The sequence below is a fragment of the Prionailurus viverrinus genome, chromosome B1 (genome assembly GCF_022837055.1).
Source record: "Prionailurus viverrinus isolate Anna chromosome B1, UM_Priviv_1.0, whole genome shotgun sequence".
NCBI classification, from domain to species: domain Eukaryota; kingdom Metazoa; phylum Chordata; class Mammalia; order Carnivora; family Felidae; genus Prionailurus; species Prionailurus viverrinus.
Genome location: NC_062564.1, coordinates 168,466,571 through 168,493,800, shown reverse-complemented (window position 1 = coordinate 168,493,800; position 27,230 = coordinate 168,466,571).

Below are 27,230 nucleotides of genomic sequence, written 5' to 3'. Positions count from 1 at the left end.
CTGGAAAGAATTCTGGCAGTATTTCCCAAAGACCCTAAACTTATTCATGTCTTTTGACCGAGAGATTATATATTTTAAAAAGGCATACAAAAATGAATAATGCAGCATTTCTTGTAAAAAGAAATAATCAGAACCTAAATGTTCAACAATAAGGAATTCATCAAATGAATTATGATAGAATCACATAATAAAGTATTTATGGAGTGATTATGATGATGCTTTAATTTCAGTGCTATTTATTAATATGGGAAGTCATTCATCATTTTTGGTTAAGCCACAAAACAAAACAAAAAGTTTAAAAATTAGTATGTACAGTATCAGCCCATATTTTCATTTTAGATGGCTTGAAAAAATTACCCCCTTCTTATACTTTGTACAAATGTCTTATTTGGTTACGATTCTTGCTACTTTTTGTCTTTGAACCCTATCTACTCACTTCTTGCCGCAATATTTTCAGTGTGCTGGAGAAGTAAAAAGAGAATGAAAACAAATATGAGCTGTCCTGCTTTCATGATGCTTGCCAATTAACAGTGATGCAGGTGTTCAACAACATCAGCAACAACAAAATAGAAATATGAGAAATGCTAGGTAGGCAAAACACAAGATGCTCTTTGCAACAATCCTTATTGCCTAAACATTTCTCGGGTAAATTTTTTACACAGGACTTCACAAAAGATGTTTCCTTATCTGAACAGAAAAAAAATAAGATTGTCTACTTTTTTTTAAGTTATTTTATTTTGAGAGAGAGAGAGAGAGAGAGAGAGAGAGAGAGAGAGAGAAAGTGGGGGAGGAGCAGAGAGAGGGGGGAGAATCTTAAGCAGACTCCATGTTGTCAGTGCAGAGTCCATGTGGGGCTAAGTCACGAGACCATGATATCATGATCTGAGCCTAAATAAGGATTTGGATGGTTAACCGACTGAGAAAACCAGGTGCCCCAATAAGATTGTCTACTTTTGTAATTTGAACTTCTTAAACATTGCATTTATTGATTGGATTTTTACAGATTCTTGGAGGTTAAGCCTCATCCATTTTTGCTCTTCCAAAGTCTGGAGTAATTTTCCTCTTTTGAATTCCTCTGGCACTATTTGTCAAGGATTCCCAGAAAATACCATATTTTATGTGCATATTATCTTTCTTCTCAACATGATAGGAGATTCCTTCAAAGCAAAGAGCGATTTCTCCTGACTCCTCACAGAATTTATTATGGAACCCAATAAGTAATAGAGATTAAATAAATGACTATTGAACAAAAAGCCTCCATTCAAGGCTAGTTACATGTGTTCTGTACATTCAAGGCTAGTATTATGTGTTCTGTACAAAAGCAAGGTAAATACACATTATCTCTTTAGGAAAATATATGTAATCTGCCACTCTCTTAATTCTATGCTCAAAGACCTTCCAATTAAGATAGTTTCTATACATATATTATTAAATTCATAAATCAACTTTTATGAAGCATTCTAGAGAGGATAGACTATGATCTTTGAAATCAGACACATCTACATTTGAATACTAGCTCCTGAATTGTTAGCTGTGTGACTTTATGAGGGCACACAGGGGACTTTATACAGTCAACATAGGGGAAACAGTAGCAGGCCTAAAATGTTGTTAGAGGGATTTCATGAAATAATCTTGGTGAGCCCCTTAATTCTGTTCTTTATATAATTTATATAATGACTAATTCATAAGAATTATGATCTCAAAAAATCCAAGTAGTATCATTTTACTTTTGAATAATGCAATAGCCTTCTAAATGACCTCCCTGTTTTCACCCTTGCTGCATTGCATTTTATTCCTGTTATGGGCTGAGTGGTGTTCTCCAAAAATTCTTATCTTGGAGCTCTGACCTGTAGTACCTCAAAATATGACTATATTTAGAGATAGGGTCTTTAAAGAAGTGATTAAGTTAAAATGAGGTGATTTGGGTGGGTCTTAACTCAAACTGACTGATGTCCTCATAGGAAAAGAAAATTTGGTCACCAAACGTACAGAAGTAAGATGATGTGATGACACAAGGAGAAGACAGCCAACAATGAGATGTGGAGAGAACCTCAATAGAAACATACCATGCAGACACCTTGATCTTGGACATCTAGCTTACAGAACTGTAAAAAAATGCAATTTCTGTTTTTTCAGCTACCCAGTCTGTGGAACTTTGTTTTGGTCACCGTGGAAAATGAATACAATTCTCTACTCAAATAATGGGGAAACCCTTTACAACTTTAAAATGTCTGAATTATCTCCCAACTTACTTGTCGTCTCAACACACACAGCTCTTCTAATTGATTCTCATCACATTAGAGAAAAATTCTAACACCCACAATGACACAGATAAGTACAACATGAGACTCAGCTATTTCTCTTTCTTCATTTTCTCTCTCTTTTCCATTCATTTAGTCTGATCCTACTTGATTGGTCTTTTTGTTCTTCCTTAAACATACCAAACATTAGCTTCCACTTTAATTTTTGTTTGTTTATTGTTGCTTAAGCCTGAAAGATCTTATTCAGATATTCACATATTTAGTTTCTCATGTCATTCTGGTCTCTGTTTAAATGTCACCACCTCAGAGAGGTCTTCATGGACCGTTCCACTTAAAATGGGCCATCTCCCATCACTCTCTATCCTTTTGCCTAGCTTTATTTCTTTTCCTGGTACTTATTGCTGACAGATATATTACACAGATATTCTCAAATTATGTGTGTATTTATACATTGCCTCCTTCCACTATAACATAAATGCCATGAGAATAGGGGCAGTATTGTGCTCACTCTTGTAATCCCAGTGCCTAGAAAGGACGTATTTATATAGTAATAAAGATAATTATTAAAAAAGTGTTTCTTTAGTTAATAACATGGAAGAAGATGCTGTATTTCATTTAATGAGCATATCAAGAGAACTCATAAATCAGTGTATTTTTTATCATGATAAAACTTGAAGTAGCAAAGTGGTAAAACAAGCAAACATTAAAAAAATCCCCAAATATTATCAGATATAATCAATAAACAGTGTTGATTTTGTCACATCCATCTAGTCATATCAGATTGTTACTAAAGAAATTATGGATGGCCAATTATAGTTATTGGGATTGTAAGAAAATTTTAAAATTCATTTGGTTAAACACTTTTCTTTACAGTCTTATACAAGTATAGACTTGGTTCTGATCTTAGTCTGTTATTTAATAAACCAGTGACCTGGGACAAATCTTTTAATACTACTGAACCTAACTGCTTCATCTGTAAACTATGAATATAACATTGGTCCTGCCTGTCACATAGAGTTATAGCAAGGTTCTATTTTAATAAATGCATGTGTTTTTTTTAACCTGAAAAGCACTCTGGAATGATGAGTGGCAGTGTGGTCTTAGGGACAGTTCAACTAAAATTGGGAACAAGTGCCATTTTCTGTCCTTAACATTTACATTCTGTGACATAGTCTTCAAACCATCCCTAGAATTTAATACAAAGGAGTAACATAATTGGAAATTTTTGTATTATTAGGTCTAAGGATACTTTACCTGGTGTGATAAAATATTAATCTAGTGACCCTCATCAGATAATTAGCATGGAATGAATTATGCATTGCCCTTCAAGGACTAAAGAGGACTTGCAAATTTGATAGGAAGCCAGGCAGATCTACTACCATCTCTAGGGAGGAGCAGTTGGAGGCATCCTGACTGTGCCCTGCTGGGATGTTGTATCACAGAGAAGTGCATCACAGAGTGGCAGAGAGTACCTGGGATTGGGACAAAAAAGAGAATAACGAAAAAGACTGTGACTTTTTAAAACTCTGCTTAGAATGTATCTTTCTCTGTTCTGCCTCTTGAAAAATCATTATTTTACACAGAGTCTGTGTCTTATTAAAGACTAATGGTGGGTGATGTTCAAAATGGAAAAACAACAGTCCTGGATTATATTTTATTTATGATATGACTTGTACCTTTTCCTTCAGTTAGATATGTTTAAATGTAAAAATGCCCCTTTAACACCATTTAAAGCTATAAAACAGAGTGTGAAATTCAGGCATATGTATAAAATTATAAACAGTTCCATCTAGTAATGACAGTAATTCAGATATTTTCAATAAAATATAAACTACCACTAGTTTTGTAAGAGAATTGTAAATAAGGTTATAGCAATGATAGTATATAATATTTTTCACTTTTGTGCACATTTATATCCATACTCAGTCTTTAGCTTGCCTGTACACGTATATGCACATTTGAATATGGGCACAGTATACCATTTATGAAGAACGCAAACCAGAAAAGAATGCAAATAATAATTCAGGAAAAAAAATTCCCAGTCGTTTAACAATCTCATGGGCTTTATTTTCCGAAAATCCTGAATTATAGGTAAGAATTCTATATGCAGAACAGATCAGTGGTTACCCAGGACTAGGGTTGACTATTAAGGGATAATATGAGAATATGTGGTGCTTTCTTTGTGGTGATAGAAAAGGTTATATACTGATTGCAGTGATGGTTACATGAATTTATACTCCATAGAACCATAATATACCACACACACACACACACACACACACACACACACACTTACATGTGAGACACATTGATGTAAATGTAAAAATCTTTGAAATCTGAATAGAGTTTGAACCTGACTTAAGAGTATTGTACCAATGCCAGTTTCCTGGTTTTGACAATGTGTTATGAATATGTGAATATTATGATTATTGGGGGAAGCTAGTTGAAGATAACATGGTAATTGTCTTTACTATTTTTGCAACTTCTTATTAGTCAAGCTATTTTAAACTAAAAAGCATAAGAAGAGAAAAAAAGTGAAAAGTCCTGAAATCAAATTGATGCTTTCTTCATTTTTAGTTGTATGAATTTGAGCATACTATTATTCAACTAGGTTTTCTCATCTGTAAAATTGAGATCATAGTATGATTTATATTTTATAGCATTGCTATGATTAAATCAGATAGCATGTGTATGTGCCACATACTGTTTAGAGCATAAAGTTGAAGCTTAAAAATTGGGTTGCCTAGTTCTTTCTGTGACATTTGGTTTTTAAAGTCTCAAATGGGAAACTTGTTCAAAAAGAGAGAAGAGGGGCGCCTGGGTGGCGCAGTCGGTTAAGCGTCCGACTTCAGCCAGGTCACGATCTCGCGGTCCGTGAGTTCGAGCCCCACGTCAGGCTCTGGGCTGATGGCTCAGAGCCTGGAACCTGTTCCCGATTCTGTGGCTCCCTCTCTCTCTGCCCCTCCCCCGTTCATTCCCTGTCTCTCTCTGTCCCAAAAATAAATAAACATTGAAAAAAAATCAAAAAGAGAGAAGAAATGGGTAGTTATATCTCAAAGCATTTTCTGAACAAGGAAGATATTCTCTATACCTTGAAAAGGTCTTAGTCTTCTTAAATCATTTAGCTTCTACTTAGGTTCTTCCAAGCCAATACTGTCACAAATTACTATGTCACCAATAAGGAATTAATTCTCATTTATTTTTTTTTTTTACTCATCTAATCAGTAGAGGCAGGGACCCAAACTTTATTGGCTTAGTTGCTTTTTAAAATGTTTACTAATTTATATTAATTTATACCAATTATATTTATGCTATTTTATTTATTTATATTACACTATAATGCTATACTACTATTATATTAATTTATATTAATACTCATTTTAAACATTTATTCAGTAGGAAATTTTTAACTAATATACATTTATTCTATTTTCTAGGCATAACTGATTGTAGTCCAAAAGAATTCAGCATTTTTGTCTTTTCAAATATCTAAAGGTAAGATAATCAAAATTGAAACGAAGAAACGTCCTACTCTGAAGTCATATCTTCTCAATTAGACTGTACATTTTTTGAGAGTAGAGACTCCATTTTCTTTTCTAGGAAAAAAAATTAAGCACAAAGCTAATGGAACACCATTCTTCAATGGAAAGTGAAGAGGGATGGTGTCAAACATCCTTTCTTCTTGCCATGCTTGGAAAACTTTATTTGTGAGATTCTAGTTAAAAGAATATGTGATACCCATGCACATACACACACACACACACACAAATATTAATTACTCAGCCATAGAAAAGAATGAGATGTTGATATTTAAAACAAACATGGATGGACCTAGAGGGTATTATGCTAAGTGAAATAATTCAGACAGAGAAAGACAAATACCATATGATTGCACTAATATGTGGGATCTAAAAAGCAAGCAAAGAAAATAGAAATTAAAAAAATAGACTGTTAAATATAGAGAACAAACTGGTGATTGCCAAAGGGCAGGTAGGTGAGGGCACAGGTAAAATAGATAAAGAGGATTAAGAGGTACAAACTTTTATTTATGAAATAAGTCCTGGAGATGTAAAGTATTAGCATAGAGAATATGTTGTATTGGGACCAACTAAAGAAATTAGGAATCTGCATTTTGAAAAGATTAAAGTGGAAAGAAAATGTAAAGGAATAGACTATCAGAAAGACATGATATGATGCTCATGTACCTTGTTCACCATGTTTCTGTATCATAGAACAAGGGAACATCCTGTGAAGCTCCAAAGGAATACATTTAGGATAACCAAGAACCTTTATTCTCACAGTATATACTAGGGCTAAAGTATGCTTTACTGTAAGAGTTGATGAAGCATAAGAACAAACTGATTCACAAATGTTTTGGTAAATTATAATTTTTTACATTCTAATTTATAGATGTATATACATATATATAATTATATAATATATATATATATATATAGTCTTCTATATCTTTTTTAAAAGCATTACATGAAGCATAGAATACAGTTGATTTCAAATAACAAGAGGTAAATAATATTTATGGGCAAATAAATTAAGGCACTTCTGGGCCAATTTATTTGACACATATTTATCGAGTGGCCTCTATTGAGTGTCCTGGACTATTCTGGGAACCTAAAGTGTACATAACAGCTCATATTCTTGTGCTCAAGGGCCTTATATTCGAGTTGATAGAAGAAATAGTAAGCAAAGTAAGTAAAATGATTAGAAATTCTATGGTAAAAAATAAAGAAAGAAAGAGGGATAGAGTTGATGAAGATATTCACTTAGAGTATCTCGGCAAAGTTACACCGAGGTGATATTTGCATAAAGATCTGAAGCGGGTGAAGGAATAATTTATGGGAACATCTGGAGGAGTTGTCTAGACATTTCAGAAACAACTAAAAGACCATTATGAATGAAGCACAGTAATGGAGAGATGTGGGGGAGAGTAGTTGATGATGAGAACAGAAAAGTATGTAGGTCATTTTGAGGGGTAGTACTTCTCAAATTTTAATTTGCATGTAAATCACCTGGGTGGCATATTAAAATGAAGATTCTGATTTAAGATGCATAGAGAGTTTACATTCCATACAAACTTCCATTCAGGTGATGCTGTTACTATTGGTCTGTAGATAACACTTTGAAGAACAAAAGATTGAGACTTGTATGCCATTGTAAGGACTTTGGATTTACTTTGAGTGTTTCCGGTTGAATTGTGCCTCCTCCCCTCCACTGCCACCAAATAAATTAAGGTGGTAACCCCACTGCCTATGTATATGACTTAATCTGGAAATAGGATCTTTATAAATATAATCATGTTAAGCTAAGGTCACAGTAGATTGGAGAAGATGGGTGTTAATCTAATAACTAATGTCCTTATAAAGAGGGAAATTTGGGCAGAGACACACAGTAAAGAAAGCCATGTAAAGATGGAGGCAGAGTTTGGAATGATGCGGTTGCCTGACCTAGAACACCAGAGATTGGTGTGTCACCACAGCTAGGATGAAACAAAGAATGATCTTCCCCTGGAGACTTTAGAGAAAGAATGCCCCTCCTGATTACTTGACTTCAGACTCTTAGCCTCTAGGATTGTGATAGAATAACCTTTGTTGTATCAAGTTACCCAGTTTGGGTAGCAGCCAACAGCCTCAGGTAACTAGTGCCCTGAATGAAGTAGAGGAATTTAAGAAGAGTGGCTTGATCTTACATAAAAAAACAAAACAAAAGAAAACAACCAACTCATCCTGGCTGTGGAAGTGAGAATAGGCAGAAGGGCGTGTGGGCAGCACATAAGCAGGGGACCAGTTGGGAGGCTAGAGCAGGAAACCTAACTGGATATGGAGACATCAGGTTGGAATCAGTGTGGTAGTTATGATCTCATGTAACCTATGTGAAAACTGGAATGTGCATTGAAATTCAACATTTTCAGAGTATTATATACAGACTGTTTGCTCATAATAATGACATTTCCTTATTTTACACCATCAAATTATATGTGGTAAGCTTCCAACTATGTCTGGTTTGACACAGTGCACTGATATGGTACCTATTCTGATTGTATTTCAGCTACTGTCACACATAGCTGATGCTACATTACCATATTGATAGCAACTCACCAGTTCTATTTTCTAAACCTCCTACATCAGTTAAATCATATCTATTTATTAAAAAAAATTAACATTAGCTCCCTCTGAGTCTACACTTTGTTCAGATGAGTTTCTTTGTCTCATTCTATGCCAAGGTTTATCAAGATTCTCTACGTTTAATTATTTCTGTATAGAGATTTCGACCAACATATTTCCTGTTATCTAATTAAATGCATCTCAGAAGTGTGGCCCCTGGACCATTAGCATTAGCAACACCAGGCATTTGTTGAAATACAGATTATCAAGTGTCCCACAGACTTACTTAATTGGAGGTAAGGCCCAGGAATCTGTGTTTTCACAAGCCCTCCAAATGACTCTGAAGTGTGCTAAAGTTTGAGAACCACTGTTGAGGTTAGTTCAGTCATCAAGAAATAGCATAGGTATGGATGTGTACATCTTATGAAGCTTACTTACTACCTTTTGGTTTCCTAAAAAGAATGCATCGATAAACAGGCCTATCTTAGGTCCCATTAAATGGATTGTGCTATTAAATATTAAAATGCTTCCCTTGTATGAAGTTGTAACTGCCAGTCTATTCCAAGGTGTGTGTGTATATATGTATGTGTATATATATATATGTGTGTGTGTGTGTGTGTGTGTATATATATGTGTATATATGTGTATATATGTATGTATATATATATGTGTGTGTATATATATATGTGTATATATGTGTATATATGTATGTGTGTATATATATGTGTGTGTATATATATGTGTATATATATGTGTGTATACACGTGTATATATTTATATATACATATATGCACATGTATATATAATATATACATGTGTATATATACATATATATATACATATATATATTATGAGCATAAACTTGAGCATGTATCAAACATGCAAAGAAATAATCCAACACATTAGGAAATAAATTTGCAGTGAATCAGAAACTTTCTCTGTCTTATGCTTAAAAAATCTATATTTGAAGATGTATATGAAAAACAGAAATAAAATAAATTGTTTAAACATTCATTTATATGTTATTATATGATATTAAATCAACATATGGCCAAAATTACAACAATGAACTAAATTCTAAGCCTAATGGAACTTTTTTCCCCTTTCTCTTTTGCACCTGCCTAATGGACATGACCCTTAGCAGCTCTATCAATAATAGAAATAATAGCCCTTCTATTCATTTAATCATCAACCCTCTCACAAAAGCTCTGTGAAATTGTAGGTATTACTGACTTTGATTCTTCCTGGGGTTTGTTGCCTTCTGGTTGCATATGTGATACTCAGTTACAGTCACTCCTTGGGAGGGTCACTTAGTACTTTCAAGCCCATAGTTTCAAAGAAGATTTGTTTTTTTCCCACTAAAGAAAGACTAAAGCAGGAGAAGAATTGAAAATAAATTGCCCATTTTAAATGCAGCAAGAACCTCACAACACAACACAGGAAGAACAGGGTCCACTGGCCAGTGGGGTACAAAGGTGGGCCTGGTGGTACAGCACCGTCTGCCCTTTCCCGTGGCTTCTAGCTTGCAGTCATGCTCACATTGTCTGGTAAAAATCTCCTTGGGGATGAGGTCTGGTTTCAACTGCTGCTGCTCAGTTATGGTCTCCTGTGCCATATGATATCTCCAGGCCCTCTGGAATAATAAAGACACTTTCAATCTTACCTCACACTGTGAATAGCTGAGTATCATATGGTGGTAATAATTGGGAAAAATGACTCAAACACTTTCAAAATTTGCAGAGTATTTATTGTCGATTTGGGGACCCCTGCTTTTTAAGTGTTTTGGAATACTTTTTAAAGCAACTATTCTCTCTGGCTATTGAGCTGTGACAAGCTTGCTGTTTTATTATTTATTTATTTATTTATTTATTTATGTATGTATGTATGTCAGAGTTTGGAAGGAAGAAGAGTGGAGAAAAGATCAAATTGAAAGAAAACTCTATATGAATAAGTTTTTATTAGTTAAAACATTTAATGTATTTTAACTACAAAAGTAGCAATTTCAGGTTCTATCTATATATAAGGAGAATAGGAGCTCACTTTAGAAATTAAGATATGTTATAGAAAAAACAAATTTTATATATTTCTGGTATTCTTGAGATTGTGTCTGACATCCATATCCAACAATATATTCATTTTAAAATTTATTGTTGTTATTCTGTTTGTATAAAAGATTGTCATCCATAGGGTGGCCAGTTTTTGTTTTTGTTTGTTTTCTTCTGTATCCATAAAGAATCAGATAAGAAATAGACTTAATCATTGTTAAAGAAATTAATTAGGCTATAATTAAGTAGCAAAAATATACTGATTAACAAGATGATTTATTACCAGACCTGGCTACCAGTGATATTTTCAGCTTAAGTTGAGAGGTTCTTGAAATTTGAGAAATTATTTCAAGCTATAGTAACCTCTTTTGAGGGTTTAAAATATTTTATTCTTAGCATCTGGAGATTGTTCTATTATTTTAGCCTCTTTCAGATATTGTTCTATGATTTAGAATTTCTCTGTTCTCAACTGAATGCAAAAACATTTTATCTTAGAATAAGAAACAACATTGGGAAATAAAAACTAATAAGATACAGTACTTACTCTTAGGGAACTATGACACTTATTTGAAAACATAGGAGGCATTCTACCAGAATGTTCCATCTTTAAAGATTCAGATGAAATGTCACCATTCACATGAATGTTTTCCTGATGTGACAGAATATTTTATCTTTACCAGTGTGGTAGCAATACTGCATTAGAACATTGAGCATTATCTACTTTTATCTGCATAACCACCCTTCTATGAACTTTCAGGGAAGGATCTGTGTTTTCTGATTTTTTTTTTAATGCTATGAGTAATGGTAGGCATGGTCTTTGTGCAGAAACATGTTAAAAACATGTTTGTACTTGTGATATTTTATTTTATTATTTTATTTTATTTATTTTTTTTGAGAGAGTGTGCACAAACAAGGAAGAGGCAGAGAGAAAGAGAGGGAGAGAGAGAATCTCAAGCAGGCTCCATACCCAGCATGGAGCCAAACATGGGGCTTGATCTCACAACTGGAAGACCATGACCTGAGCTGAAATCAAGAGCTTAACTGACTGAGCCACCCAGGTGCCCCTATAATCAGGATCTTAAATATGCATATGAATAAAGACAAAATTAGACACATTGCACAGGTAAGCATTGCCTGCGGTATTGGAAATAGCATGTTAAAAGGTCATCATATACTCAGAACCTTCTAGAATTGAAAGTATCTTGGAAATAATTTCTTTCAATTTTCTTGGATTCCCCAGATAAAATGGAAGTTTAGAGAGGCTAAGTAATTTTCCCTAAGATGCAAATTTAGTTGTTGGCATGTTATATGTTCCTTAACACATAAACTATTGAGTTAATGGTAAGGCAATTATATCATACAAATGTCTGGTAATATCGTTCAGCAATTAAGCATTAGATTAACAACACTTTAATAAATTTTACTTAAAAGCAATATATTGTTAGCACAATCATTCCTTTCTTAAATATGCCTCTTTTGTACAAGTAGAATCATATTTTTGCTTTGGCTTCAAACTTAACAAAGCTGGTTTAGACATTGGCTTCTTACATATAAAATGGGAGGGAGTAAATCTGCGTGTGTGTACACAAGTGTGTGTGTGTGTGTGTGTGTGTGTGCGCGCGCGCGCGCGCGGCCGTGTGCGCGCGCACACACGACTGTATACTTTGGATAACCTTTTAGAAAATGCCTGAGGCATAGTTTGTAACATCATCACAAAAAAATCAATACAACAGACTGCATAGGAAATGGCATTATGTGTATCAGAGCCATATGTGTCCAAGAGGGTGGACAAAGAGGGTTATCATTGCAAGCTACTGCCCAGCAGGATGGCTTTTGCAAGGATATGCATGACACGGCTTTTTTTCTTCCCCTGTGAACAAAGAACTTGTCACCTCCCCAGCACATTCATTCTCCTCTGCATGGAGTTATGTGGCCCATGCTGACTTTCGGACCTTGACCTGCAAAAATTCCCTTTGGAAATGCCTTTCATTTAGATTATTTTTGAGAGAAGCTGGCAAAGCTGAATTAAATAGTGAATCACAGGCATTGTAACAGCTTACTATTTCTTTTATATAAGAAAGATGTCTTATCTTGAAAAAAGGCTATATGCTTAAATAATATTGGCTTTGTCTTTCTCCTCTTAATTATCATGTGTTCAATATTCATTAGAAAGCAAATTTTTATGAATCTTTTTTTAACTGAGAGTTTTGAGAGAGCATTTTCAACACCTTTCCAAATCCAAGTGAATATCTTCAATAAATTTATTTACTTATTCAGTTTTCTTTGAGGCCCAAAAAGTTGCCAGATATTGTCATATCCCTAATATATATATATATATATATATATATATATATATATATATATATACATGAGGACCTAAAGATGTTAATAAAGTTTGAGCTGCTTTGAATATTGTCATTAGAAATTTTCAAATGGTTAAGATTTGGGGTGCCTGAGTGGCTAATTCGGTTGACTGAGGTCATGATCAGTTGACTCAAGTCATGATCTCACTGTTCTTTAGTTCGAACCCCATGTAGGGCTCTGTGGTGACCGCTTAGAGTGTGGAGCTTGCTTTGCATTCTCTCTCTCCCTCTCTACTCCTCCCCCGCTCATGCTCTGTCTCCCTCTGTCTCTCAAACATGAATAAACATTATTAAAAAATTTTTAAAAATCAAATAGCTAAGGTTTCCTTTTTTTTTATTTTGGCAAGACTGCTTCATAGATGGCCTTGGGAACTTCCATCAGAGGGCACATAATGCCACATTCTTCTCTTAATGATGTTAGCAGCAAGTGATCAATGCCTTGATTTGTTAATTCATCAGGCACTGCAAAATCATGGAGTTCTAATTATATCATTCCTTCTTCATTTATTAGTTGGATCACTTTTATGAACAGAAACTTGCCCTCATCAAATTTTTATTATCCTTATGTGTTCTTTCCGGGGGAAAGACAGGATAAATGATTGTTTTCACTTTCATTTTCTAGTTTTCACAATACTGATTTGGTTTCCTAACATCTTTTGAATTTGACTACTAAGTATTTTTTTAATACCATCATGAACTAATGTAATTAGATATATTTAATGTGTTTTAACTCATTGCATTTATTATTAGTCCCCAAATGTTTCTGTCTGGACAGTGGGTCCTTTGCTAGACCCTAATAGTCTTTGATGGCTTCCTTAATTTCTGGTATGACAAGATATGCCAGACTAATTTAGTGTATATCTTTATCAGATGCCATTTCTCCTAGGAAATTCAGTTCTAAATTTTAGTAAGAAACCATACTTAATGGTAAAAATCTGTATACTCATACTCATTGTGACTGAGTGGCCATGTTTCTAGGCATTTTCAGTAAACACACATATGTGGTATGTGTTTATATACATATACATGTATCTTCTGCTTTATAATATATAAATCTGATTTCTGATTTAGGATAAGAGGAATTTTATTCAACTTACTCATTTAAAGTGTATCTAATTTCTTCTAAGACAAAATACTGTGTTTTTTTTAAAAAATGTTTTAACATTTATTTTATTTTGAGAGAGAGACCAGAGCACGAGGAGGGGAGGGGAAGAGAGAGACGGAGACACTGAATCCTAAGCAGGCTCCAGGCTCTGAGCTATCAGCACAGGTGGGCTCTAGCTCATGAAGGAGTTCATGACCTGAGCTGAAGTCAGACACTTAACCCACTGAGCCACCCAAGCGCCCCACAAAAGACTGTGTTTTTAGTGTTACGAATATAAATTCTATTTGCTTTTTCCCACCCTACACCAACAGCATTCACAGAGTACAATACCAATGTTACCACCAAATATATAATTACTAAAAGCAACTCAAGTTTATTTTTCCAATTGTTTCAGTTCCTACGGAAGGGTATATCCCACTAAAGATATACAATCAAATTACCATATCTTAAAATTAATTGGAATAGTTTTTCTCTTTATACTTTATGCCACTAACTGTTTATAGAAGTTCACTTGTTTTGTATTATTCTTGGTTTTCAGAGACTGCTTCATTCAATTTCATTTTGTTTTATGATTAGGTGGAATACTTACATTGTTCTTACAGAAAATGTGTAAAACAATGTTTATTCAAGGAAAGGTAGCTCTTGTCTTCACATTCACTCTACCCTATTCTCTTTCTCTCATTATATGTAAACATTTTAAACAAGTGTTATGGCTTATTCATTTGCATTTTTAATACTAACAGGCACACACATTGTTCTTCAATTGTATCCTTACAATTTAAGATCAATTGCAGCACATTGCATGCATTTGTATTTTGCTCTTTTATGTAACAATATATATAGAGATCACCACGTAGCAATGTTTAGAGGAATTCCTCATTTCTTTTTCAACTACACATTACTGCACTTTGTGGATATAAATAATTTATTCAACTAATTCCCTATGATGGATATTTGATTTGTTTCCAGGGTTTTTTTTTTGTTTTTGTTTTTGTTTGTTTGTTTGTTTGTTTTTAGTTACTTATAGAATGATGGGAAAAAATTCTTGAATAGACTACACTCTCATTTAGCCTCTGGAACTATCACATTACTGGAGAATCAGATGAATGAGGGTCGTGTTAAACAGTTTTCAAGAGCATAATCAGTAAAACAAACATTGTGGGAAATGCCATAGAACAAATGACATGAATTCCTCAACCACAAAGATAAAAGTGTAAGGAAAAATAAGACGGAGACCTAGATTAAAAGAAGACTGAGATATTTAGTAGTTGTAATGTATGCTTTTTTTTGGATCCCAATTAAACAAACTTACAAGAAACAGTTGTGGACTGTATATTTGATGATAACAAAGAAATTATTTTTAATGATTTTAATTATATAATTAATTATATTAATTATTTAATTAATTAAATATAATTTAATTACTGAACATTACATACTGAACATTTACTGATGAAATAATATATGTGAGATTTGTTTCAAAATAATATTGGAGGGTGGAGTTTGGCGCCAGTATAGATGAAACAAGATTAGCCCTGACTTGACAAATATTGATGCTGGCTGAGGAGTATATGGTGGTCCATTATACTATTCCTTTTGTCCTTTATATCTTTTAAGTTATCTGTATAGATTTTTAAGAATTCAAGTAGCGTTAATTGATTGGATATTGCTTTCCAGGACAGCATTGTCTTAAAATATATGTATAGTGTAATTTTCTCTAAGGATTCTGAGACTCTACATATTAACAAAATTATTGGCTTTTAAAATATAAAACGTGACTTAATGCATATTTTACATGCAGGACCTATTCTATTTTAGGTTCTGGATATCATAATGAATGAAGTGTTGTCTGGGATGCTTATTAGTATATAAAAACAGGGAAAGTGAACAAATAAGGATTATGGAAATACAAATAAAGGTTTATGTGAAAATAAAGTGTTCATAGATCCCTCCCCCCATTTTATCACAATTTCTCCCTTCCTTGGAGTAAAAAGTGCTGTGCAAGTCAAGCCTTGTACAAATTTTGTAAGCCATAGGTGACTTTGAAGCTGCAGCTAGGCAGAGAAACCCAACTGTAGTAGCCATACTCAAAAAACGATGACAGAGAAGTTGAATGAAAAAGTGTGTAGAGAAGGAAGAGTACAAAGCACCCAGTGATGCAATATTGTCCATCAGTGACTTCTAAAGGACCTACTTCTGGATTGTTGGATGATTTGCACAAATAATCTTAAAATAGAGTAGAATAAATGACAGAGATCAATTGGGGTAGATATTAGGAAATTGCTTTCAGTAGAGTTTAAGTAAATGTAATATCATTTAAGTAAATGTAGTATTAGTATTTGAGAGGCTAGAAATTTCATAGTTTCAAAGGGCTTTATCAGAACATCATGGAACAGAGATGAGTAATAAAGAGGGGAGATATCTGTACTTGGGTAACTCAAAACTTACTTTCCTCTTCTTCCTGATTATGCATTGTTTCTTCTCATGTTGATTATAGAGAGTTTACTCTTCAAAATAAGGTCATTTATGCTTTGAAATTTTACCTATCACCAAAGAAAAGGGAAGTGGAGAGGCAGGAAGTCAGAAATTATTGAGTTTGTGGGTTGAACTCCAAGATCCACAGATGTAGGGAACTTGTTTGATTTTATATACCATTACTATTATTTTTTAACAAGTTTTTTTTTAATTCTTAGAGAGTGTGCAAGTAGGCTAGAGGGACAAAGGGAGAGGGAAAGAGAATCATAAGCCAAAAGCCTGACACGGGGCTCGATCCCACAACCCTGGGATCAAGGTCTGGGCTGAAATCAAGAATCAGACGCTCAACCAACTGAGCCACCTGTGTGCCCCTGATTTTGTATACCATTATATCCTGAACATCCAACCCAGAATCTGGGTTATAGCAGACCTGCAATAAGTTCTGTTGCCTAAGTGAATGTGTGCATAAATAGGATGAAAGTGGAAATTAGGTGAAGGAAACAAATAAGGAAAAACAAATAAATAGTTGCAAGCATTAATTACCTGACTAGCTAGCCCTTCTTTTGTTAATGTAGGTCTCAGAGCATAAATGCTCATTAATATTCTCAGAATGGTTTGCCACCTGTGACCTTGATTTTAATTTTTTAAACTTCCTTGCCTTTGCAGAACACCCAGAGTGAAGCACTTCTTGAATCATGTTTGCTTACTTTCATAGAGGCAAATTTACCTTAATCATTCACTCATTCATTTATCTGTGAATTTTTTTTTCTATTTATACCTAACTTTGAGAGTTTTGTAACTATATAGTAATATGAAGATATGCAATCAAATAAAGATGGTATTTAACATAAATCTGTTTTTACTTATATAGAAGTATTTTTATGAGTCAGGGGAGAAAATAAATCAGAATAACCATATCCAGCACTTTGGGCAATACAAGTATGGAAAGATTTTGTATGGGAAATGAATCTAGAAACTCTAGGAGGTGGCTTAGTTATAGCTAGCACTTCTAGAACCTTAAATCAGTTTTCACTACTGGAAATAAATCCCTATAAGACAGATGGAGCCTATAAACATACAGTGAGAAAGTATCTTCCCGTGTTGTGAGAAATCTGTTATAAAGTAAATACTGAAAAAAACCAATAAATTCCAGATACTGAGGTTATACCCATAGAATTTACATCTGTTGAATGAGGAGAATGAGGTAGCAGCTTCTTATTTAATATCAAAACTATGTTCATATATTATTCAACAAATATTTACTGGATATATACTATGTGCCAGGTAGTTTTCAAGATGCTGGAGGCACAATGGTGAACAAGATAAAAAGGTCCTTGCTATAATTTTAGTGTGATTCTAATTTTGGATTGTAGGATTTAGTGGGATGGAGCAGACAAATAAGAAATGTGGTAATTTCAGGTAATGAGTGTTATGCTTAAAATAGAGTAGAATAAATGACAGAGATAAATTGGGGTAGATATTGGGAAATTGCTTTCAGTAGAGTATTCAATTAAGGATGGTCTCTAAAGTTTTTTTGTTGTTGTTGTTGTTTTGTTGTTTTATTTTTTTAGCTGAATCTAATGAGATAAGGGTCTCACTATTTAAAGATGTAGGGAAGCACATGTTGACTAGAATGTGAATGAGGCTGAGCAAGGTTTCTGCTTCAGAGATTTTGCATTTGTTCTTTCCTCTGTCTATAAATGATTTAAAATTTGAGAGTAGACAAGACTCCAGCATGAAAAGTCTTTTAGTATATGGTGAAGAATCTTGTTTTCATTTAGAATCTGAGAGAATGTCACTGAAAAAATTTAAGACAAAGAGTGATTTGAGCTACTTTTTATTTTTCAGAAACAATTTGGCCTACTGTGTGGAAAATGGATTGAATGGACCTGGTGAAATGATACAGGAGCCCATTTCACTGACCAGGTGAGAGGAGTGGGATAGCAGCTCAGAGTGAAATAGACATCTTATGCATATATTTTGGAGATAGAACAAAAGATATTTATGAATTGATTTGATGAAGAGTCAGGGTGGCGGATGTGGATTGAGGCAATATGATAATGGTTCCATATTGAATTATGTGATGGAGGTATAAACAAATAGTTGTTAGAATGAGTTTATAATCTATATTATAGGAAAAATGCATTTATCTTCAATAAGAAGGCAATATGGGAGGGGCATCTGGGTGGCTCAATTGATTAAGCATGGGACTCTTGATTTTGGGCTCAGGTTCTGATCTCACGGTTCGTGAGATGGAGCCTGGTGTCAGGCTCTGCCTTGACAATGTGAAGCCTGCTTGAGATTTTGTCTCTCCCTCTCTCTGCCCCTCCCCTGCTTGCTCTCTATCTCTCTCTCAAAATAAATAAAAATTAAAACTTAAAAAAAAAAGAAAGTCTATATGGGAATATTACTGGTTCCCTTGAAATTAAACTGGGTATTAGTGTCCCACAACAACTGAATTTCAGTTAAACATTTTAAGTTTCTATTATATGTAAGACTCTGCTCTAGAGGCTACAAATAGATTTCCGGCTAACGAATATTAATATTTTCAATGCAACAGATGATGTTTTAAATTCTTTACCTGTTAACTCATGTAATACTCTATGCCTTAGACATTTGTACTATTATTATTACCCCTATTATATATGAAGGAACTGAAATGTGGAGAAGTTCAGTGAACTTCCAAAATCCCTCAGCTGTCAGTGGTGGAGCCAGAACTTAACCTAGGCCATTTTTCCCTCAAGCATGGCATAATAATGCCTCTCACATAACAAGATGAAGAATAGCCCACTTTTACATCATGCTTCAAGACTCTTCTACATGTGTTAACTTAGATTCTCTCACTTTATTCCCATCTTTTTTTTAATGTCTGTTTATTTTTGAGAGAGAGAGAATAGGGGAGGAGCAGAGAGAGAAGAATACAGAGGATCCCAAGTAGGCTCTGCACTGACAGCAGAGAACCCAGTGCAGGGTTTGAACTTACAAACCATGAGGAGAAGTCTGATGCATAACGGACTGAGTCACCCAGGAACCCTTCACTTTATTCTCATCTAATCCTGTTAATAGCCAGGACATATCTGTGTATGTGAGATGTCATTTGTTAAGCTAATGTTTTTTTGATTTCCCACTCTGCAATGATTGTTTCAATTATACCCAGGATGAAATGTTGCAACCCTCAAACTTAACATTCTGAGCCTGAATTTCCTCTAGGTAGTTATGTGAAGTTAGCAAGGTATAACCTCCTCAGATTTCCCTTTCTTGGACAATAAAATGGAAGATATATTAAATGTTACTAGTGACTGATTCATAAACAGAAATTGATTTTTTAACAAAAATTAGTTGGTCAAGCAAAGTATCCAGATACAAAATAAAAAACAAAAATCAATAACTTTTCTCATGAATAGCAAAAAGCAAATTAGAAAATGTAATAATAATAATAATGAGAGCATTACTTCTTTCACATTGGTAACAGAAACTCTTAAAAGTCAGCAAATGGGTGGCCTAAAAATCCTAGCAGTTTTAGTATACTATTATGGAGAAAGTTTTCAGATGTTAGTAAAGGGCACACAAAAAGACCTGAATAAATGGAAATCTTTACTATGTTTACAAAAGGGAAAACTCAACATTGTCAAGATCAAGATGCTGATTCTCCCTAAATGCATCTAAGTGGTAGTTTCAGTTAAGATTGTTATAAGGGTCAACAAACAGTTTAAAAGATTAATATTGAAGCATAAGACTAGCAATGAAAGAAACTTTATAAAGAACAAAGAAGAGTGATTTATTCTACCACATAACAGTAGATTGTAAAGCTGTGGAAATTAATAGTATGGAATCTTGGCTTATGAGTGAGTAAATAACAGAGTAAAAAGTCCAGATATAAGTATATGTATATATGTGTATGTGTATATATTTTGTATATATTTTTGTACTCATAATTTTATTTATATTTTCATAATTTATTCATTAAGCTCAAGTAGGACACACACACACACACACACACACACACACACACACACACTCATAAACACACACATAAAGGAAAAATACCAAAACTAATGGGAAAGAAAACAATTCAATAAATGTCAAGAATGCTATTATTTTTTTAAAGTTTATTTATTGTGTGTGTGTGAGAGAGAGAAAGAGAGAGAGAGAGAGAGCATGAGCAAGGGAGGGACAGAGAGAGTGAGAGAGAGGATTCTAAGCAGGCTCCATACTGTCAGTGCAGAGCCTGAAGCGGGGCTTGAACTCATAAACTGTGAGATCCTGACCTGAGACAAAATCAAGAGTCAGCTGCTTTACCAACCGGGCCACCCAGGCACCCCTATCCTATTATATTTTTATGTTATAATAATAGCCTTCTTGGGGCATCTGGGCAGCTTAGTTGGTTGAGACTCAGACTCTTGATTTTGGCTCAGGTCAGGATCTTACAATTTGTGGGATTGAGCCCTACATGGGGCTCTGCTCTGACAGCACAGACCTTGCTTTGGATTCTGATTCCCTCTTTCTCTGCCCCTCCCCTGTTCATGCTCTATTTCTCTGTCTCAAAATAAATTAAAAAAAATAAACATTAAAAATATAATAATATAAAATTAATTCATATTTCATATCATATAAAACTAAAATCTAAATAAACTTTAAGCATAAGGAAGCAAACAACAGAAGATAATTAGGGAAATGCAGATTAACACAGGAATTCCCTTAATCTTAGAAAAATGTAAACAGTTGATAAAGGCAGTCATTTGTGGACTTGTGGGGAAAAGGGTTTCTCACACACTAAAAAGGGAATGTAAATTTAAATAGGCATTTTAGAAAGCAATTTGCCAATATTATTTGAAACAAAAATTGCACTGACCTCAAGTAGGTAATTTCCCTTCTAAATATATATCCTTGACAAGCAAAGGAAAGGAGGAAAAAAAGAAACTATATACAGACTTTTTTTATTGCAACATTAATTGCAAATCAAGATTGTTGGATATGAATTAAAAATCCTTTTGTAGGAAATGACTAAGTGATAGGAATATATCTACCTTGAAATTCTACAAAACACTTAAAGGGAACGAACTAGACCTATAGGTATTAATGTTGTGATTTCTTTAACATATATTTTGAGTTAAAAATGAAAGCAACTTTTAAATACTCATTACAGGAAGATGTAATTTTGTAAGTTATGTAAAAAAAATTAAACATACAAAGAACACTGTGTATTTATTATGGTTTGGTAAACAAAGACATGATAAAGATCCAGTGGTGAAATACAAAAGAGAAAAATGACCTGTGTAATTGTGGTCCAGAAGGAATTTCCTCTCATATTAGAACTGGTGGAAGATCCACACATGCTGGCATGGCTGCTTCTAGCCTACACTGTTGGATTCCCAAAATATCTCTTTTCTGTGCTTCAATCAGTGGATCATCACTTCTAAGAGTCTGCATTGAAAACTAAATTTCAAACTGTGAGGCAATTTTAGGTCTCCAGGAGTGTTGCCATCAGATGGGTCTGGAATGTATCAGGAGACTGTATTTACTTGCTGTCTTATATCCTTGATCTCCACGTATGTCTTTGCATATTTGTTTTCTGGTTTACAGTAAACTGAAGTAAAAGCAATCTAAGCCTAGTATCATTTTTTTCCATTTTTTTTTCTATCTCCAGGCTGTATAACAAAATACCACAGACTGGGTAGCTTATAAACAAAAATAATTTATTTCTCACAGTGCAAGAGGCTGGGAAGTCCATGATCAAAACACCTGCAGTTGTGTCTAGTGAAAGCCAAGTTCATGATTCATAGATGACCATTTTCTCACTGTGTTGTCACATAGTGGAAGGGGGCAGGGGATCTTTCTTTTCTCTCTTTTCTCTCTTTTAGGAGAGCACTAATTCCATTCATGAAAGCTCTGCCCTCATGACTTTTCCACCACTTACAGTTTCCATCTCCAAATACAGCCACATTGGGGATTGGGTTTTAACTTAAGAATTTTGACGAGACATCATATTCAGCATACAGCAATAACTAGATCACTTTTGTGATCTGGTCTATCTATCTCTATTTATTTTAAATTGCTTTAAGAGGTCTGGAAAGATGAACACCAAAACCATAACAGTGGTTACCTTTGGTCATGGGAGATGAATGGAAGAGGGGGCTGAAAAGCAAAGGTATAGTCTTTGATAAAAACTATCTTTGATTTTGTATATTTTGCTGTACTGTTTTCACTTTTTATTTTGAAATAATTATAAATTCACGGGAGACTGTGAAGATAGTACAGTGAGCTTCTATGTTCCTTCTACCAGTTTCTCCCAATGATTCCTTGACATTAAAAAAAATGTTTATTTATTTTGAGAGAGAGAGAAAGAGTGAGAGAATTAGAGAGTGTGTGTGTGAGGGAGAGAGAGAGAGAGAGAGAGAGAGAGAGAGAGAGAGAGAAGGAGGGGCAGAGAAAGAGGGAGAGAGAGAATCCCAGGCAGGCTCCATGCTCACTGCAGAAGCCCCACTCAGGATTTGATCCCACCAACCGTGAGATCATGACCTAAGCTGAAATCAAGAGTCAGACACTTAACCAACTGAGCCACTCAGGCATCTCTTAATTCTCTATTCTTAATCATTACTAATTCATTAGATATTGTACACAAAACTGAGAAAAACATTGATGTGTGCATATAGTTGTGCAATATTCTAAATTGTTTTTTCCCCACATACATAATTGCTGAATTGAATCATATATAAATATTGAAGATATTTCCATATTGCCTTCCAGAAATGTATCAATTTAAATTCTTATTTGGAGTCTAATAGAGCATTTCATTGGAACCACAAAGGTCCTGCAAACTTTATTTTTAACTATTTCAGTACTTAGTAGTGTCCAGTGCATAGCAGACACTCCAAAAATATTCATAGAAGAAATGAGGACATGAAATAATTTACCAAATTTAAATGCAAAAAGAATAACCTCTCTTAAACCTTTTTTTCCCTATGACTAGTAACAAAAGGCACAATAGTCCTTTTGTCTTATAATTGGAACTTGCTTTTATTCCTATGAAATTTCTTACATTTTTCCCATTAAACTATACTTCTGTTTCCCATTGACTCATATCAATTCTGTGTTAAAAATAATAACTTGTCTGTTATAGACTGTTAATCTTCCCCAGTTTTTAACTTCACTTTAAGTTTTGTCTCATATATTGTTAACATAAAATGATTTTCACCTTTGTGTAATCAAAATTTAACCCTTTCCTATATTTCTATTTTTGGTTTTTTGGTTGGTTAATCCTAACAAATATGAAAACAGTAAATACTCACTTGATCTAAACTAATTTCTTTGTAATTATCATTTTAATTTAACTTTTGATTGGATATGTTAATATAGAGCTCAAACTATTTTCCTCAGTTAGTTAGTGTCATATGCAAACACTATTTGTTGAATAAAATTTTCTTTCTCCCCTCATTTGAAGAGTGATTGTGAAGAATGCTAAATTATGACATATATAAGAACTGTACCTGGATTTTTTTTTCTTGCAATTTTTTTAGTAGTCTCAACTTAATATCTTAGCATTATAAGATATTTTAATATCTGGCAGTGATACCCACACACATAATCTTATTTTGAAAAATTGACATTTCAGTTAACATTTAGAAACATATAAAATTCAACAAAACAGGCTTCATGTTATTTGTGATTTCTTATTTTTCCTCATAATTAAATCCCAATAACTGCATCTTTAAGTTTAGTATATTCTTTTGATAGATGCTGAGTAAAATGGTATTGAGGCATCTAACCAATAATTACTTCTTCCTCACTCCCTTTCCCAAAGAACTAAGAGACTATAAGGGAGAAGGCAATTGGGAATTAGAGAGGTAGAACAGGAATATTTATTAGTGAGAAACTTTGAGAAATTTCTTCAAATTAAGGAGGTAGAGTACTACCCACATGAAGAGGTAACCTACCCAGGAATTAACTATAGAGGCGTCGATCTAAATACCCTTACTTAGGCAGAAGTTCAGGAAAAGGGAGCAAATGACGATTGAGATAGTATTTTTTGGTGTTGAGTTGTATGAGTTATGTAATTTGGATATTAACCCTTTATCAGGTATGTCATTTGCAAATATGTTCTCCCATTCCATAGGTTGGCTTTCAGTTTTGTTTATGGTTTCCTTTGCTATGCAGAAGCTTTTCATTTTGATATAGTCCCAATAGTTTACTTTTGCTTTTGTTTCCCTAGCCTCAGGAGGCCTATCTAGAAAAAAAGTGGCTATGACTAATGTCAGAGAAGTTTCTGCTTGTGTTTCCTTTCAGGATTTCTATGGTTTCAGCTCTCACATTTAGGTTTTTAATCCATTTTGAATTTATTTTTTCTGTATGGTGTGGTCCAGTTTCATTCTTTTGCATGTTGCTGTTAAGTTTTCCCAACATTATTTGCCGACAAGACTGTCTTTTTCCCAGTGGATATTCCTTCCTAGTTTGTCAGAGATTAATTGATCATGTAGTTGTGAGTTAATTTCTGGGTTATTTATTCTGTTCCATTGATCTATGTGTCTATTTTTGTGCCAGAACCATAATGTCTTGATTACTACAACTTTGTAATATAACTTAAAGTCTGAAATTGTAATTCATCCAGGTTTACTTTTCTTTTTCAAGATTGCTTTGGCTATTCAGGGTCTTTTGTGGTGCCGTACAAATTTTAGGATTGTGTGTTCTAGTTCTGTGAAAAATGTTTATTTTGATAGAGATTGCATTAAATGTGTAGATTGATTTGGGTAGTATACACATTTTAGCAATATTTGTTTTTCCAATCCATGATCATGGACTCTCTTACCATTTCTTTGTGTCATCTTTAGTTTCTTTCATCAGTGTTTTATAGTTTTCAGAGTACAGATCTTTTACCTCTTTGATTAGGTTTATTCCTAGGTATCTTATTATTTTTTGGTGCAATTATAAATAAGATTGTTTCAAAAAACATTTTTGAAGTAATGGAAAAAAGTATGATCATGATCAATAGTTTGTACAAACACTTAAAAAATTCCAAGGTAAGAAAATAAAAGTGACTTATTTATCCAAAATAGTTTGTGAAGAATTAGACAAAATTATTATAAAACATGGATAAAATGAAGCAGTAAATCTAACAAATCAGTCACTAGACAGTATTCTATTCTTGTAGGTTCTTGTTGGATATGATGAACGGTGACTAATTAGTTGGTAACTATTGTGCACTAGTATTATAATACAAAACCCTGTGAGCAATTTTAAACTTCCTTGCCAACTGAAAATTATCTGTTAGCATTTTATTTCAACAAATGAAATGTGTTTGGAATGATTGTAAAATGTCCTTCAGCAATAGTTGTGGTCAGTCACATGACTACAAGGTGATGACAAAGCTGTACACTTTTTATGAACATTATCAAGTAGGCAGCATATGTCTAATGTGTTCTATTACCTTGTCCTCATCAGAGAAGAAGACTGCATTCAAAGTCCTTGAGGTTATTGACAGGTTTTATTATTTTATAATAACAGATTTTCTTTTGCACTTGAAGTATTATACACACATGCCTACTCCTTCTTTAAAGATAATAAGTTTATTTTTTTTTAATTTTTTTTCAACGTTTATTTATTTTTGGGACAGAGAGAGACAGAGCATGAACGGGGGAGGGGCAGAGAGAGAGGGAGACACAGAATCGGAAACAGGCTCCAGGTTCTGAGCCATCAGCCCAGACCCTGACGCGGGGCTCGAACTCCTGGATCGTAAGATCGTGACCTGGCTGAAGTCGGACGCTTAACCGACTGCGCCACCCAGGCGCCCCAAGATAATAAGTTTAATGAGATAATCTAGATAACCTACCTATTCTAAAAACAGTTCAAATCTTGAAACATTGCTACAACACTTTAAAGACTGAAATATATTTTCAAATACATGGTAGATGCAGCCTATACATCAATGAAATACACATCAATAAAATGCAAACAATTTAGTGAAAAAAAAATTAATGTTTATTTATTTGAGAGAGAGAGAGAGAGAGAGAGAGAGAGAGAGATTCTGTCAGTGCAGAACCTGATGCAGGGCTCGAACTCACAAACCACGGATCATAACCTGAGCCAAATTCAGACGCTTATCTGACTGAGTCATCCATGTTGAAAAATTTAATAAAGCTCAGATAGTGTACTTTAAAATACAAGCTACATTTTTAGAACAATTTTGAAAAAGAAAAGAAAAAGTATAGGCTTCTGATATGGATGTATATAGAAGTTCTTTTGTATTTACATTTTTTAGGTAAATAATTTTAAGGGAATTAAGTAAAAATTAGTCAAATCCAGTAAAGGATTAGAAAATCAAGGAATGGAACTGTTAGAAATTTTTCTGACCCCAGAAACAAGTTGTTACAAATGCTCATATAATGCCAAGGCCAGCAATTTAGTTGGAAGAGAGATAAACTTTGAATAGCAGTAATGAATGGACTCTTTTATTATTTGTTTATGCATTTAAACATAGGGAGTAAATCATGTGTTAGAAAAAACATTAGAAAAATTTAAATTTCTTGCTATTTTGATTGCATATGTCACTACCTAAGAAAATCTAAAATGCTGAGAAATATTATACCTCATATTAAAACATTTATGATATTTTCCAAAATGTGACTACAACCTGAAAAACCTTAATAAAAGTATCAATTGCAACTTGTAAAGCTAAAATACAAAATAAAATAAAGTAGAATAGAATAAAATAAAAACAAATTTCAGTCATGTTCTTTCTAAAGCAAATTATAGCAAAATCATTGATCTATATTCAGAGTGTCTAAACATTTATGATAAAAAGTATTATTGGCAGATAGAAAGTTAATTCATAAAATCAATAGGTTATTTTCTGTTTTTTTTTTTGTGTG